Source organism: Macaca mulatta, chromosome 13 (genome assembly GCF_049350105.2).
Source record: "Macaca mulatta isolate MMU2019108-1 chromosome 13, T2T-MMU8v2.0, whole genome shotgun sequence".
In the NCBI taxonomy this organism is placed as follows: Eukaryota; Metazoa; Chordata; class Mammalia; order Primates; family Cercopithecidae; genus Macaca; species Macaca mulatta.
Window position 1 is genome coordinate 83,018,591 of NC_133418.1, and position 14,858 is coordinate 83,033,448.

The window sequence follows — 14,858 nt, forward strand, 5'->3', positions numbered from 1 at the left end:
ATTCCTATTTTTTGAGTTTTTTTTTAAAATCATAAATGGGTATTGAATTCTCTCCAGTATTTTTCTGTACTGATTGATATGATCCTGTGATTTTTCTTCTTTAGCCAGTTAATATAGTGGATTACAGTCTTTGATTTTAAAACAGCGAACCAACCTTGCATCCCTAGAATAAGCCCCACTTCATCATGGTGTGTACTTTTATTATATTCTACTTGCTAACATTAAGAATTATTGCTTTTATATTCATGAGGGTTATTGGCCTTTAGTTATCTTTTTTGTACAGTCTTTGTCTGGTTTTGTGTTTTGAGTAATAGTGTCTTCATGAAATGAGTTGGAAACTGTTCTTTTTTCTTCTGTTTTCTAGAAGAGAATGTGTAAATTGGTTTCATTTCTTTTTAAAATAAATGTTTGGGAGAATTCTCCAGTGAAGCCATCAGGGCCTGGAGATTTCATTTCTGCTCTTTATTATTTCCTTCTTTCTGCTTGCTTTGGGGTTGTTTTGCTGTTTTTTTTTTTTTGTAGATTATTGAAGTGAAAGCTTATAGTATTCATCTGTTACTTTTCCTTTCTAATGTATGCATTTAGTGCTGTGCATTTCTGTCTCAGTACTGCCTTGAATGCATTCCACAAATTTTGATATGCTGCATTTTTATTTCATTCAGTTGAATGTATTAAAAATTTCCCTCGAAGAATTCCTCTTTGCCCTGTGATTATTTAAAAGAATGTTATTTAGTTTCCAAGTGCATGGAGATTTTCCTGCTATCTTTCTGTTATTGATTTCCAGTTTGATTCCATTTTGGTTGGAGAACACAGTCTACGTGATTTTAACTCTTTTAAATTCTTTTAAATTTGTTCTATGACCCAGGATAACCTGGTAATCCTGTCATATATTCCATGGGCACTTGAAAATAATGCATATTTTGCTATTGTTGGCTAGAGTGTTCTATAAACACTGACTAGATTCTGTTGGTTGATAGATAGGAGTTTTTATATCCTTGCTGATTTTCTGTCTAGTTGTTCTGTCAGTTGTTGACAGAGGGGTGTTGAAATCTCTAGCTATAATTGTGGATTTGTCTATTTCTCCTTTCAGTTCTATCAATTTTTGCTTTGCATATTTTGCAACTTTATTGTTTGGTATGGACACATTTAAGATTACTACATTTTATTGGTGGATTGATTCTTTTATCACTGTATGATGTTCCTCTGGTTTCTGGTAATTTTATTTGTTCTGAAATTTACTTTATCTGATATCAATATGGCCACTTCTACTTTCTTTTGATTGTGTGATCTATATTTTTCCATTGTTCTATTTTTATTTTATTCTTTTTCACTGTTCAAGGTTTATTGGGGGTTTTAGTTGGTATGACACTTGGATAGTTGGTTGCACTGTTTATATGTAGGTCTTTTTACATTATATGGTAATGTACACTACTGATATACATAGTTCACAAAATAAGATCCTTTGTAACAATTATGTACAAGACATGAAATATTGGATTTATACACTGGATCCCAGGATGTGACTGATTGGGAAAAAATGTTGGACTAGGCATTGTTCAGTGAGGGAGCCAGGAAGTTATATAACACATGGTAAACCTCCATCTGGCTCAAGGGGCAACTGCAGCATGTGCAGCATTGGCAGTGGTGCCTCAGAGGTAGTAGAACTATTTCAGACTAACCAGTTTAGGACTACGCAGGATTAGTGACATCCAGCATTAGGATATAGCTGTAGGATTTTACAAACCATTTCTATTTCTAACTTTAGGAATTGATGTTTTTCCCAGTCCATCTTAATATTACTGTTGTAATCACAGACCAGAAAAAAGGACAACATGCACAACCTCCAACTAAAATCCTGTTGTAGCCTAAACAGTGAAATGGATGATATCAGAAGACTTTAAAATTGCAGCTCTGGCTGGGAGCGGTGGCTCACGCCTGTAATCCCAGCACTTTGGAAGGCTGAGGTGGGTGAATCATCTGAGGTCAGGAGTTCAAGACCAGCCTGGTCAACATGGTGAAACCCTTTCTCTACTAAAAATACAAAAAATTAGCTGAGTGTGGTGGTGGGTAGCTGTAATCCCAGCTACTCGGGAGGCTGAGGCAGGAGAATTGCTTGAACCTGGGAGGTAGAGGTTGCAGTGAGCCAAGATTGTGCCATTGCACTCCAGCCTGGGCAACAAGAGTGAAACTCCATCTCAAAAAAAAAAATAATAAAAAAATTTAAAAAAATACTGCAACTCTTTTTGGATCCCCCAAAGTGTATCTGTACTCTTTTTCAAACGGGCCTCTTCCTTAGGAGTCAGAGTCACCTTCACAAGGTCTGAGATTGCATTCTGTACCAAGATGCAAGCAACACTAAGGAAGACATCATCCTTTATTCCATAGAAACCCTTAATCATGGTGGAAATTGGGTGTACCCACCTGAGATTATTCATTATACTCTCTGCCAAATCTGCCACAGAGAGTCCAGTGGCCCAGGATGTGTAGCCTTTCAGTTTGATCACCTTGTAAGGACTCTGAACCACCTGCTTGTGAACCTCTTTCCACTGTTCCTTATCTGTATCAGTCCCTCAATGTGCGTGCAGAGTCTTCAGGGAGACACCAGCAACATTCACTCCATTCCATAAAGGCACACTGGAATCTCCATGTTCCCCAAGGACCCGCCCATGACAGCTTAATGGGTGAACTCCCAGCTTTCCCCCATCAGGTAACGGAATTGGGCTGAATCCAGATTGCAACCACTTCCAATAACACGGTTTTTGGGAAAGCCACTTATCTTCCAAGCCACATAGGTCAAGATACCCACTGGATTTGAAACAATAAGCAACTTGCAGTTCGGGCTGTATTTTACAACATTAGGAATGATGAATTTAAAGATGTTCATGTTATGCTGGTCCAAATTAAGATGGCTTTCTCCCTCTTGCTGACGTGCCCCAGATGTGATAATGACCAGCTTGGAGTTTGTAGTTACATTATGGTCTTTGCCAGAGATAATCTTTGGCGTTCTAAGGAAAAGGCTGCCATGTTGGAGATCCGTCATCTCTCCCTTCAATTTGTCTTCCATGACATCAACAAGAGCAAGTTCATCTGCCAAGTCCTTCATTAAGATACTGATGGCACAGACCATGCCAACAGCACTAACCCCAACAAATGTAATCTTAATGGGGGGGGGGCTGTTGTTGTTTTAGAAGATTATGAATCAGCTGATCCTTGAGAGTTGCAACACTGGACTTGGAACCAAAAGGAATTGGGAATGCATGTCAGGCAAGCACTGGGGGCACAAGGCAATGAGATCCGGACTTGGTGGCAACAGCTCCAGCACCTCCATCCTTTTATTCTTAACCATTTATTTTAAACCATTTTATTTGCATTTAATATGATTATTGATACATTAAAGTTTAAGTCTGCCATTATATATTTTGCTGTATTTTCTCTCTAACTTTTATTTCTCAATTTTCTTTTCCCTTTTTCCTGTTCAAAATGCAGGCTGCTTGAACATTTTGTAAAATTTCACTTTGATTTTCCAATAGTGTTTTGAGTCTATTAGTCTATAATGTTTTGAGTCTTAGTAGTTGCTTTAGGTATTACCTCATACCCACTCACACCAACACACACATACATCTTATCACACACACAAATGTCTGTTAGTGTCATCATTTTACAAGTTTCACATGAAGTGTAGGAGGCTTACCTCTTTTTATGTCCCTTTCCCTTCCCTATTTATAACAAAATTATCTTAAATATTTTCTCTACATACATTCAAGACCATATTAAACATTATTACAATTTTTGCTCCAACTGTCAACATAATTCAGAAGGCTCAAGAGGATAAGGAAGATCTATTGTATCTACCTATATTTTTGCTTACTGTGTTCTTTTCCTTTTTCTTCTTTCTTTGTTCCTTTTCCTTTTCTTCCTCTCCCTCTCCCTCTTTCTTCCTTTTTCTTTTCTTTTCCTTTTTTCTTTCTTTTCTATCTCTCTCTCTCTCTCTCCTTCTCTCCCTCCTTCTCTCCCTCTTGCTCTCTCTCTTTCTCTCTCTCCTTCCCTTCTTCCTTCCTCCCTCCCTCCCTCTCTCTCTTTCTCTCATTCTCTCTTTCTTTCAACAGAGTCTTGCTTTGTCACCAGGCTGGAGTGCAGTGGCGTGATATCCCCTCACTGCAACCTCCACCTCCCAGGTTCAAGTGATTCCCCTGCCTCGGCCTCCCGAGTAGCTTTCAATTTTTCTAATAATTTAAGAAACTTCTTTAACCACTTCCTTTCTATTTATAAATCTTCATTTATTCATTCTTTTAGCGTAGGTCTGCTGGTGACAAATTATCTTTATTTTCCTTCATTTGAGAATTTTTTGATCTTTCTTCACTTCTAAATGATATTTTTGCTGCATAAAGCATTCTGGGTTGACGGTTATTTTCTTCCAGCACTGGAAAAATGTCGTGCCACTTTCTTGTGGTTTCCATGGTTTCTGATGAGAAATCCACTGTGATTTTAATTTTTTTCTTCTATAGGTAAGTTGTCATTTGTCTCTGCTTTTAGTATCTTAGCAGACATTCTTGTAGTGAAAAAACTGTATTGAACAGAACCTAGACTCCAATTCTGCTTTACATCGGTCACAAATTATTTTTAGTAATTTTCTAAAAATGCTGTATAAAACAAGGGAAAGATTGTACTTTGTTTTGCTCTAAATTTTACTAAAAGTTGGTCACCATTTCAGAAAACAACATTACACAATATTGTAGTTGTTTACTTCACACACTTGTATCTGACTACATTTACAAGTGTTGTATTCACAGAAATTCCACATATAAGTATAAGCATCTGACTACATCATGTTTTCAGGTGTGACCATGCCAAGTACTTAAATATGAAAAATGTATTATTTTATTAGCAATTAATTTCCTTTTATTTTCTATAAAAGGAAAATAAAAGGGCACTATATTGAAATTTTGCAATTACTTGTGTAGATTGTATTTTACATCAATTTCATTTCAGGATAGAAAAGGAGGGTGATTCAAAATAGCTATACAAACAGATCATCAGATCTGAAAGGGTTGAGACCACTAATATAATGCAATTAGTTAATATGCTAATCAAATTTAACACACTAAATACAATGATAGATAATACTATTAAAGATTCAATTATCTAAGTGAACCACTAGATGTCCATTGGACTCCTTTTCAGTGTGAGAGAAACCATGGCATTTCTCGATTATCAAAAAGAGCAGAGAACAGAGATAATAGATTTTAGCTTATCTTAGAATCTTTAAAGAAAGGCAGACAGGAGCACTACACAGGTGGTGAATGTCATGCATTTTGAAAGGTTCAAATGGTACTAACAGAAGATATAGTACGTATTTTTTTTTAAAACCATTTGTGTGATGATGGAAATTCACCTATTTTTCTGAGCCTCATTTCTTCATTGTGTACAACAAGGAGGTTGTAGGGCTAAAGAGGATCACTTAAGGGCCTTCCCGTCTCAGTAGACAGCAGTTGACAGTCTTCATTCCTAAGCTCATTTGAAAGGATTGGGACAGTGGAAATTTGGTTTCATTTTTCATGAATTGTGAGAGGACTGAGGGCAAATGATACTTTCTTCAGAGTGAGATGACAAGATTGGGTGAGAGTGAAGCAGAGAAGAGACAAAGATGTACTGAGAAAGGACGTCTTTCTGTAATAGGTTTTTTTTTTTTTTGGGTTGTTCTTGTTTTTGTGTGTGTATGTATATGTATATGTGGGGTTTTTTTTTTCAAGCAACACTTACTTATTCTGTAGATTCTACCTATGGAATATCTTTCAAATCTATTCCCACGGCCACTTTCCTATTTCAGGACCTCCTCATCTCTCATATCATCCTAATTAATTTTTTTTGTCTATATCTCTCTCCTATGCACACTGACACCAAAATTATCTAAAATAAAGATCTGATCATATTATCATGCTTAAAAACAAGAGATGACCCCCTCAGCATGAAACCACACCCTTCCCCATCTGATTCTCGCCTGTCCCCCCAGCCATTGCCCACTTTGCCCGTACTCCCTCTGCTCTGGCCATGCTTGTCACCAGACATGCCATGCACTTTCATTCTCTGGACCTCTACCTGGAACTTCCCTTCCCTCTTCAACTGGCAAACTCCTCGCTTCTCCTCAAGGCTTAGCTCCAATGTCACCTTTTTTTTTTTTTTTTTTTTTTTTTTTTGTGAAGCCTATCCTTTGTTCACTAGGTAGAATTAAATAATTTCTCTCCACAGCCGTTTGCACATAGTCTGTGCAGGTACTTGCCACACTGTGTTATAAGGTCCATGTCAAAAGGATTGGCATCCCTCATTAGACTTGTGAACCTCTCAAGGGCAGGTATTGAGTTGTATTCATTATTTAATCCTTGATGCTTGGCACACAGTAAGTACACAGTAAATGTTTGTTGAATGAATGAGTGAATGCATAAAGGGCTCTAACATGGTATTTTGAGTACTATATACATACAGTCCCAAACCTGACTGCACATCAGAATTACCTGGGAAGTCTGTTAAAATCCGGATTCCTAGCTCTTACCTACCATTATTTTGTAGTTTGATAAGCTCTAAGTGATTCTTATGCAGACATCCTGGTGCTGGTTCTTACATGGCCTTTGGAACCATAACCGAATCCATTATAGATGGGGTTCTAAAACTTTCCAACCAGGAATTTCACAGCTCATCCCAGGATGATATCCTCCATCTTATATTCTGAACTTTTTCCAGGAGTCATTCAGGCCATCTTGATATGCGGAAAATTTCAGAATCATTTTGGGGGCTTTAAAAAATGTACAATATACATGTCTGGGCCTCTCCTTGTGGAGTTGCTGACATGCCTTAGGGAGGAAAAAGAGAAGATTCAGGTATGGTCATTTATATTTTGAAACTCTGTAGGTGACTTTGGTAGGTCATACCTCGGTGACTCTGCACTTACAGGAAAACCTGTGTTACCTACATTTAATGCAGTGGAGGCCAGAGACTTTGGTTCATGTTTAATTTTGGTTCTGTTATCTCAGAGCCAAGACCAATAAGAAATTCAGCTACCTCTATTTTCTGGTTAACCACCCACTAAATGAGCTGGAAGGCACAACTGCTCCTGTGGAAAGTGGCTATAAAAGGAAGCTGCCTCTGGCTATCTTAATCACACAGATATTAGAGCAGGCTGAGTAAGAGAAGATGTTAGGGGGAGTGTGAGAATGTGTCACCATGGGAGGTTACTCCAAAAGAGTAACCCTGTTAGGTTTGATGGGCTTTTATGCCCCTCTGGATTGTCAGGGGGTCTGCGTGGCTGGACAAATCATTTAAAACCCCTCCAATGAGCTGCTGTTTTACCTCTTTCACCTTGGACAGCCAGGCTGTTGGGTATTTATTACGGCAGTGCATCAAGCTGGTGGCAGCTTAGATTTCCACTGACAGCACAAGCTAGCAAGGCAGTTTGGTCCTGTCATCTTAAATTCTTAGTTTGCTCACTCGTAAAATGGGGACAATAACAGTTTACAAAGAACGTTTGAGGGAGATGCCATTGTTTTGATTTCCAGGTGACCTGTGTATTACGTTGTTTTCTGCTGCTTGCTTCTGAGTTACAATTTATGTTTTAATTTTAATTTTTTTTGAAACAGAGTCTTGCTTTGTCACCTAGGCTAGAGTGCAGTGGCGCAATCTCGGCTCACTGCAACCACCACCTCCTGGGTTCAAGTGATTATCCTGCCTCAGCCTTCTGAGTAGCTGGGATTACAGGCACGCACCACCACACCCAGCTAATTTTTTGTATTTAGTAGAGACGGGGTTTCACCATGTTGGCCGGGCTGGTCTTGAACTCCTGACCTCAGGTGATCCACCCACCTTGGCCTCCCGAAGTGCTGGGATTACAGGCATGAGCCACTGCGCCCAGCCTATTTTAATATTTTATTATGGAAAAGTTCAAACACATAAAAGAAAACAATATAATGAGCTCCATGTACCTTTCATGTAGCTTCAATTATCAACATTTTGCTACTCTTGTTCCATTTACTTCCAAACATTTTTTTCAGAAGTATTTACTTTTTTGTAATTTAAATTTTAGTTTTCAACATGACACAAAATCTACATGTGGTTTGAAAACAAAATAGCTTCTAAGTTTATAATTGCAAAACACTGTATATGTTTATTTTCGACTTTTTATTTAGAAATATTTTCAGACTTACAGAAAAGTTGCAAGAATAGTAGTACACAGAATTTACATATCCCTTTGTCCAGACTCACACAAAATTAAAATGTAACCACTTTTGCTTTATTATTCTCTTACTCTGTGGATATATTATGTATACACATACAAAGCCTATATGCATATATACATATTTTCTAATATATAACCATGTATAATTAGCACATTCTACCTAATTAAAATAACTAATATCATGTAATACTAGCTGCAGTTTTCCCTGATTATCTCAAAAATGTCTTTAACAGTTGTTTGTTTTCAAACCAGGATTCAAACCTATTACTTTTAATTGTTGACTCTTAAGCCTGTCTCTATTTCTCTTTTTCTTCTCAACACTTTTTTTTTTTTAAATTATACTTTAAGTTCTAGGGTACACATGCATAACGTGCATGTTTGTTACATATGTATACTTGTGCCATGTTGGTGTGCTGCACCCATCAACTCATCAACACCCACCCATCAACTCGTCATTTACATCAGGTATAACTCCCAATGCAATCCCTTCCCTGTCCCCCCTCCCCATAATAGGCTCCAGTGTGTGATATTCCCCTTCCCGAGTCCAAGTGATCTCATTGTTCAGTTCCCACCTATGAGTGAGAACATGCGGTGTTTGGTTTTCTGTTCTTGTGATAGTTTGCTGAGAATGATGGTTTCCAGCTGCATCCATGTTCCTACAAAGGACACAAACTCATCCTTTTTTATGGCTGCATAGTATTCCATGGTGTATATGTGCCACATTTTCTTAATCCAGTCTGTCACTGATGGACATTTGGGTTGATTCCAAGTCTTTGCTATTGTGAATAGTGCCGCAATGAACATACGTGTGCATGTGTCTTTATAGCAGCATGATTTATAATCCTTTGGGTATATACCCAGTAATGGGATGGCTGGGTCATATGGTACTTCTAGTTCTAGATCCTTGAGGAATCGCCATACTGTTTTCCATAATGGTTGAACTAGTTTACAATCCCACCAACAGTGTAAAAGTGTTCCTATTTCTCCACATCCTCTCCAGCACCTGTTGTTTCCTGACTTTTTAATGATTGCCATTCTAACTGGCGTGAGATGGTATCTCATTGTGGTTTTGATTTGCATTTCTCTGATGGCCAGTGATGATGAGCATTTTTTCATGTGTCTGTTGGCTGTATGAATGTCTTCTTTTGAGAAATGTCTGTTCATATCCTTTGCCCACTTTTTGATGGGGTTGTTTGTTTTTTTCTTGTAAATTTGTTTGAGTTCTTTGTAGGTTCTGGATATTAGCCCTTTGTCAGAAGAGTAGATTGCAAAAATTTTCTCCCATTCTGTAGGTTGCCTGTTCACTCTGATGATAGTTTCTTTTGCTGTGCAGAAGCTCTTTAGTTTAATGAGATCCTATTTGTCAATTTTGGCTTTTGTTGCTGTTGCTTTTGGTGTTTTAGACATGAAGTCTTTGCCCATGCCTATGTCCTGAATGGTATTACCTAGGTTTTCTTCTAGGGTTTTTATGGTATTAGGTCTAACACTTAAGTCTCTAATCCATCTTGAATTAATTTTCGTATAAGGAGTAAGGAAAGGATCCAGTTTCAGCTTTCTACTTATGGCTAGCCAATTTTCCCAGCGCCATTTATTAAATAGGGAATCCTTTCCCCATTCCTTGTTTTTCTCAGGTTTGTCAAAGATCAGATGGCTGTAGATGTGTGGTATTATTTCTGAGGACTCTGTTCTGTTCTATTGGTCTATGTCTCTGTTTGGTACCAGTACCATGCTGTTTTGGTTACTGTAGCCTTGTAGTATAGTTTGAAGTCAGGTAGCGTGATGCCTCCAGCTTTGTTCTTTTGACTTAGGATTGTCTTGGCAATGCGGGCTCTTTTTTGATTCCATATGAACTTTAAAGCAGTTTTTTCCAATTCTGTGAAGAAACTCATTGGTAGCTTGATGGGGATGGCATTGAATCTATAAATTACCTTGGGCAGTATGGCCATTTTCACAATATTGATTGTTCCTATCCATGAGCATGATATGTTCTTCCATTTGTTTGTGTCCTCTTTTATTTCACTGAGCAGTGGTTTGTAGTTCTCCTTGAAGAGGTCCTTTACATCCCTTGTAAGTTGGATTCCTAGGTATTTCATTCTCTTTGAAGCAATTGTGAATGGAAGTTCATTCATGATTTGGCTCTCTGTTTGTCTGTTACTGGTGTATAAGAATGCTTGTGATTTTTGCATATTAATTTTGTATCCTGAGACTTTGCTGCAGTTGCTTATCAGCTTAAGGAGATTTGGGGCTGAGATGATGGTGTTTTCTAAATATACAATCATGTCATCTGCAAACAGGGACAATTTGAATTCTTCTTTTCCTATCTGAATACCCTTTATTTCTTTCTCTTGCCTGATTGCCCTAGCCAGAACTTCCAACACTATGTTGAATGGGAGTGGTGAGAGAGGGCATCCCTGTCTTGTGCCAGTTTTCAAAGGGAATGCTTCTAGTTTTTGCCCATTCAGTATGATATTGGCTGTGGGTTTGTCATAAATAGCTCTTATGATTTTGAGATACATTCCATCAATGCCGAATTTATTGAGAGTTTTTAGCATGAAGGGCTGTTGAATTTTGTCAAAGACCTTTTTTGCATCTATTGAGATAATCATATGGTTTTTGTCTTTGGTTTTGTTTATATCCTGGATTACGTTTACTGATTTGCGTATGTTGAACCAGCCTTGCATCCCAGGGATGAAGCCCACTTGATCATGGTGGGTAAGCTTTTTGATGTGCTGCTGGATTCGGTTTGCCAGCATTTTATTGAGGATTTTTGCATCGATGTTCACCAGGGATATTGGTCTAAAATTCTCTTTTTTTTGTTGTGTCTCTGCCAGGCTTTGGTATCAGGATGATGTTGGCCTCATAAAATGAGTTAGGGATGATTCTCTCTTTTTCTATTGATTGGAATAGTTTCAGAAGAAATGGTACCAGCTCCTCTTTGCACCTCTGGTAGAATTCAGCTGTGAATCCATCTGGTCCTGGACTTTTTTTGGTTGGTAGGCTATTAATTATTGCCTCAATTTCAGAGCCTGCTATTGGTCTATCCAGAGATTCAACTTCTTCCTGGTTTAGTCTTGGGAGAGTGTAAGTGTCCAGGAAATTATCCATTTCTTCTAGATTTTCTAGTTTTTTTGTGTAGAGGTGTTTATAGTATTCTCTGATGGTAGTTTGTATTTCTGTGGGGTCGGTGGTGATATCCCCTTTATCATTTTTTATTGTGTCTATTTGATTCTTCTCTCTTTTCTTCTTTATTAGTCTTGCTAGCGGTCTATCAATTTTGTTGATCTTTTCAAAAAACCAACTCCTGGATTCATTGACTTTTTTTAGAGGGTTTTTTGTGTCTCTATCTCCTTCAGTTCTGCTCTGATCTTAGTTATTTCTTGCCTTCTGCTAGCTTTTGAATGCTCAACACTTTTTTTGAAACACTTCAAACCTGCGGAAAATGGAAGAGTTCTCTATAGCTCCCTCTCTCTGTCCTTTGAGCTCTTGGCTGTGCCTTCTGAGCCACCCTTCCTTTTTATGAAAGCCAGAGCAAGTATGCAGGTGAGTAGTTTTGTCAGCCCTTCCACTGCCTGTAGAATTTTTGGAGTCTGACAGTCTTTATATATTTTGTACTCTTTCTATTTCTTTTTTGTTCAAGCCAATGGTATTTCTGCTGAAACCTTTTCCGTAAGAACTTTGTATATCTCCTGTGGATTTCCCTGGGGTTCATTCCACTAGACAAAAGCCATATTGACAGATCTTTCTGAGATAAACCCTTCTGTCTCTTGACTTCTGCTGAGATGGCTAAGGGACCACACTTAAGTCCTCTGGTTGATTGAGAAGATTTGTGAGGCACACCTTTAATTTCTTGAAAGGGTCCTCTCCTCACTGAGTAATTTAATTTTTTGCTCTTTTTGAGGCTTTAGCAAAAGATTGTATAACCATACTCTTGGTCTTTTCTTTAGGGCTTGCTTTCCTGATATTGAATCTCTTAATTTTAGTGTCTGGAGATGCCAAGACATTTCAAAATAATCAAATTCTGGTCCATTTTTGTTTAACAGTCCAAGTTTCAATTTATCCCTCTCATACTGAATTTTGTTATAAGCAGCAAGAAGAAACAGGTAGCATCTTCAACGTTTTGCTTAGAAATCTTAGCTATATATCTGAACTTCATCACTTGCTAGTGTTGCTTTCCACATAAATGCAAAGAATAATTCTACTAAGATCTGTGCCTTACATAACAAGAATCATCATGCCTTCAGTTTCAAGTAACATGTTCTACGCTTCGTTCTGAGTCCACACCAGCAGATTCAAGTCCAGATTTCTACTAACAGTCTGTTCAAGGCAATTAAATGTTCTCTATCATGCCACTTAATTCTTTCAGCCTCTGTGTGCTGCCCAGTTTCAAAGCCATTCCCCACTTTTTAGGTATTTGTTATAGCACCATCCTATTTCTGTGTTAGTTTTCTATTGCTTTGTAATACCTTACTACAAACTCAGCACATGTTATCTCATAGTTTCTATGGGTTAGGAGGCTATGTAAACATGGCTTAGCTAGAGCGTCTACTCAGAGTCTCACAAAGCTGCATGCAAGGTGTGATCTGGGCTGCATTCTCATCTGGAGGCTCAACTAGCAAAGAATCTGTTTCAAGCTCATTCAGGTTGTTGGTAGGATTTGTTTACTGTGACTGTATGATGGCAGTCCTCAATTTCTTGCTGTTGGTGGGAGGTCCTGGAGGTTGCGCAGTTCCCTGACACATGATCTTCTCCATAGGCAATTCATACATAGCTATGTACTTCAAGGCCAGCTATGTTAGTCTGTTTGCATTTCTATAAAGTAATACCTGAGACGGGGTAATTCATAAAGAAGTGTTTTATTTGACTTATGTTTCTGTAGGCTGCACACAAAGCATAGTGCCAGCCTCTGCCTCTGGTGAGGACCTCAGGAAGTTTACAGTCATGGTGGAAGACAAAGGGGGCGCCAGCGTGTTGCATGGTGAGAGAAGGAGCAAGAGAGAGAGAGGAGGAGGTGCCAGGCTCCTTTAAAGAACCAGCTCTTGTCTGAACTAACAGAGTGAGAATGTACTCATTGCAAATGGGAGGGCACCAAGGCATTCATGAGGGATCCACCCACATGATCCAAACACTTCCCACTAGGCCCCACCTCTAACAATGGGGATCACATTTCAGCATGAGATTTGGAGGAAACACACATCTGAACCATATCACCAACAGAAGAATCTCTCACTCTAGTCTGCTAATATGGAGTCTTACATAACATAGTATACTCATGGGAGTGACATCCCATCCCTAAGTCATATTCTGTTGACCAGAAGCACTTTGTAGGTTCTGTCCATACTCACGAAGAGGGGATTGTACAAGGTCATGGATCATTAGAGTATGTCTGCCATACATCCTTTATTATGTCTCTATTTTTAAATGAAACTTATGGAGGTTTCCTTTGTGACTTAATGTATGGTCAATTTTGTGAATGTTCCCTGTACACTTGAAAAAAAGTTACATTCTCTATTGTTGTATTTGGGAGCTTAATATACATTTTAATCTACATTTTACTAATTATTTTGTTTAGATCTTCTATATGCTTACTTATTTTTGTCTATTTGACCTGCTTTGAACTGAGAATGGTTTGTTAATGTATCCTATTGTTAATGTTTTTCTGCCCGTTTCTCCCTGAATTTCTTGTAGTTTCTCCTTTAATAATATGATTGTTAATTATTTGGTACAAAGATATTATTAACTATGTTTTTACTGTAACTTATTGTTTGACTTTTAAAAATGTCCTTTATTGTTTCATATAGTGTTTTGTTTTTGATGTTTCACTGTGTGATATAAAGATTGCAATCACTGCTTTCTAGTATTTTTCATTTGCCTTGTATACATTTGCCCATCTCTTTAATTTTAGTCTCTTTGAATAATTTTGGTTTAGGTTGTCTCCTTTAAAAATAGCTTTATTTAGGTATAATCATTAAACTGTACATATTTAATGACTACAGCTGGATAAATTTGGACACACGAATATACTTATGAAAACTTCGTTCACAATAAGGGTGCTTAGACGTATCAGTCACCTTTAAAATTTCCTTTTTCTTCTTTGTTATTGTTGTAAAAACTCTTGAAATTAGATCCACCCTTCTAACAATTTTTCAGTGCATAATATAGTAATATTAACTATAGACACTATGTTGATATAGATATTTAGAATTTATTCGTCTTGCATAACTGAAACTTTATACCTGTTAAACAGCAACTCCCCATTTTCCCTTCCTTCCAACCCCTGGAAGCCACCATTCTACTTAACATTTTTATGAGTTTGACTATTTTAGTTACCTCATATAAGTGGAATCATGCAATATTTTTCCCTCTGTGACTGCCTTAATTTCACTTAGCAAAATATCTTTCAGGTTCTTCCACATTTTTGCAAATGACAAGATTTCCTTCTTCTTAAAGGCTGATTGAATTTCCATTTTATAAATATATCACATTTTCTTTATTCATTTTTATTCATTTTATTCACATTTCTTTATTCATCTATTGATGAGTATGTGAATTTTTTCCATATCTTGCAGTGCGAATAACACTGCAATGAACATGAGAGTACAGATATCTCTTTGAGATCCTGATTTCAATTCTTTTG

At 37.6% G+C, this 14,858-nt stretch overlaps 1 pseudogene across 1 annotated transcript in view; it reads right to left on the reverse strand.

The window, feature by feature from the left end:
• Window positions 1–503: 503 nt before the first annotated feature.
• Window positions 504–14,858, reverse strand: part of LOC144333649 (L-lactate dehydrogenase A chain pseudogene) — a 35,002-nt pseudogene continuing 20,647 nt past the window's right edge. Inside the window, exon 2 of the transcript XR_013402566.1 lies at window positions 504–3,230. The product of XR_013402566.1 is annotated as an L-lactate dehydrogenase A chain pseudogene (transcript). The remainder of the gene's footprint in view (window positions 3,231–14,858) is intronic.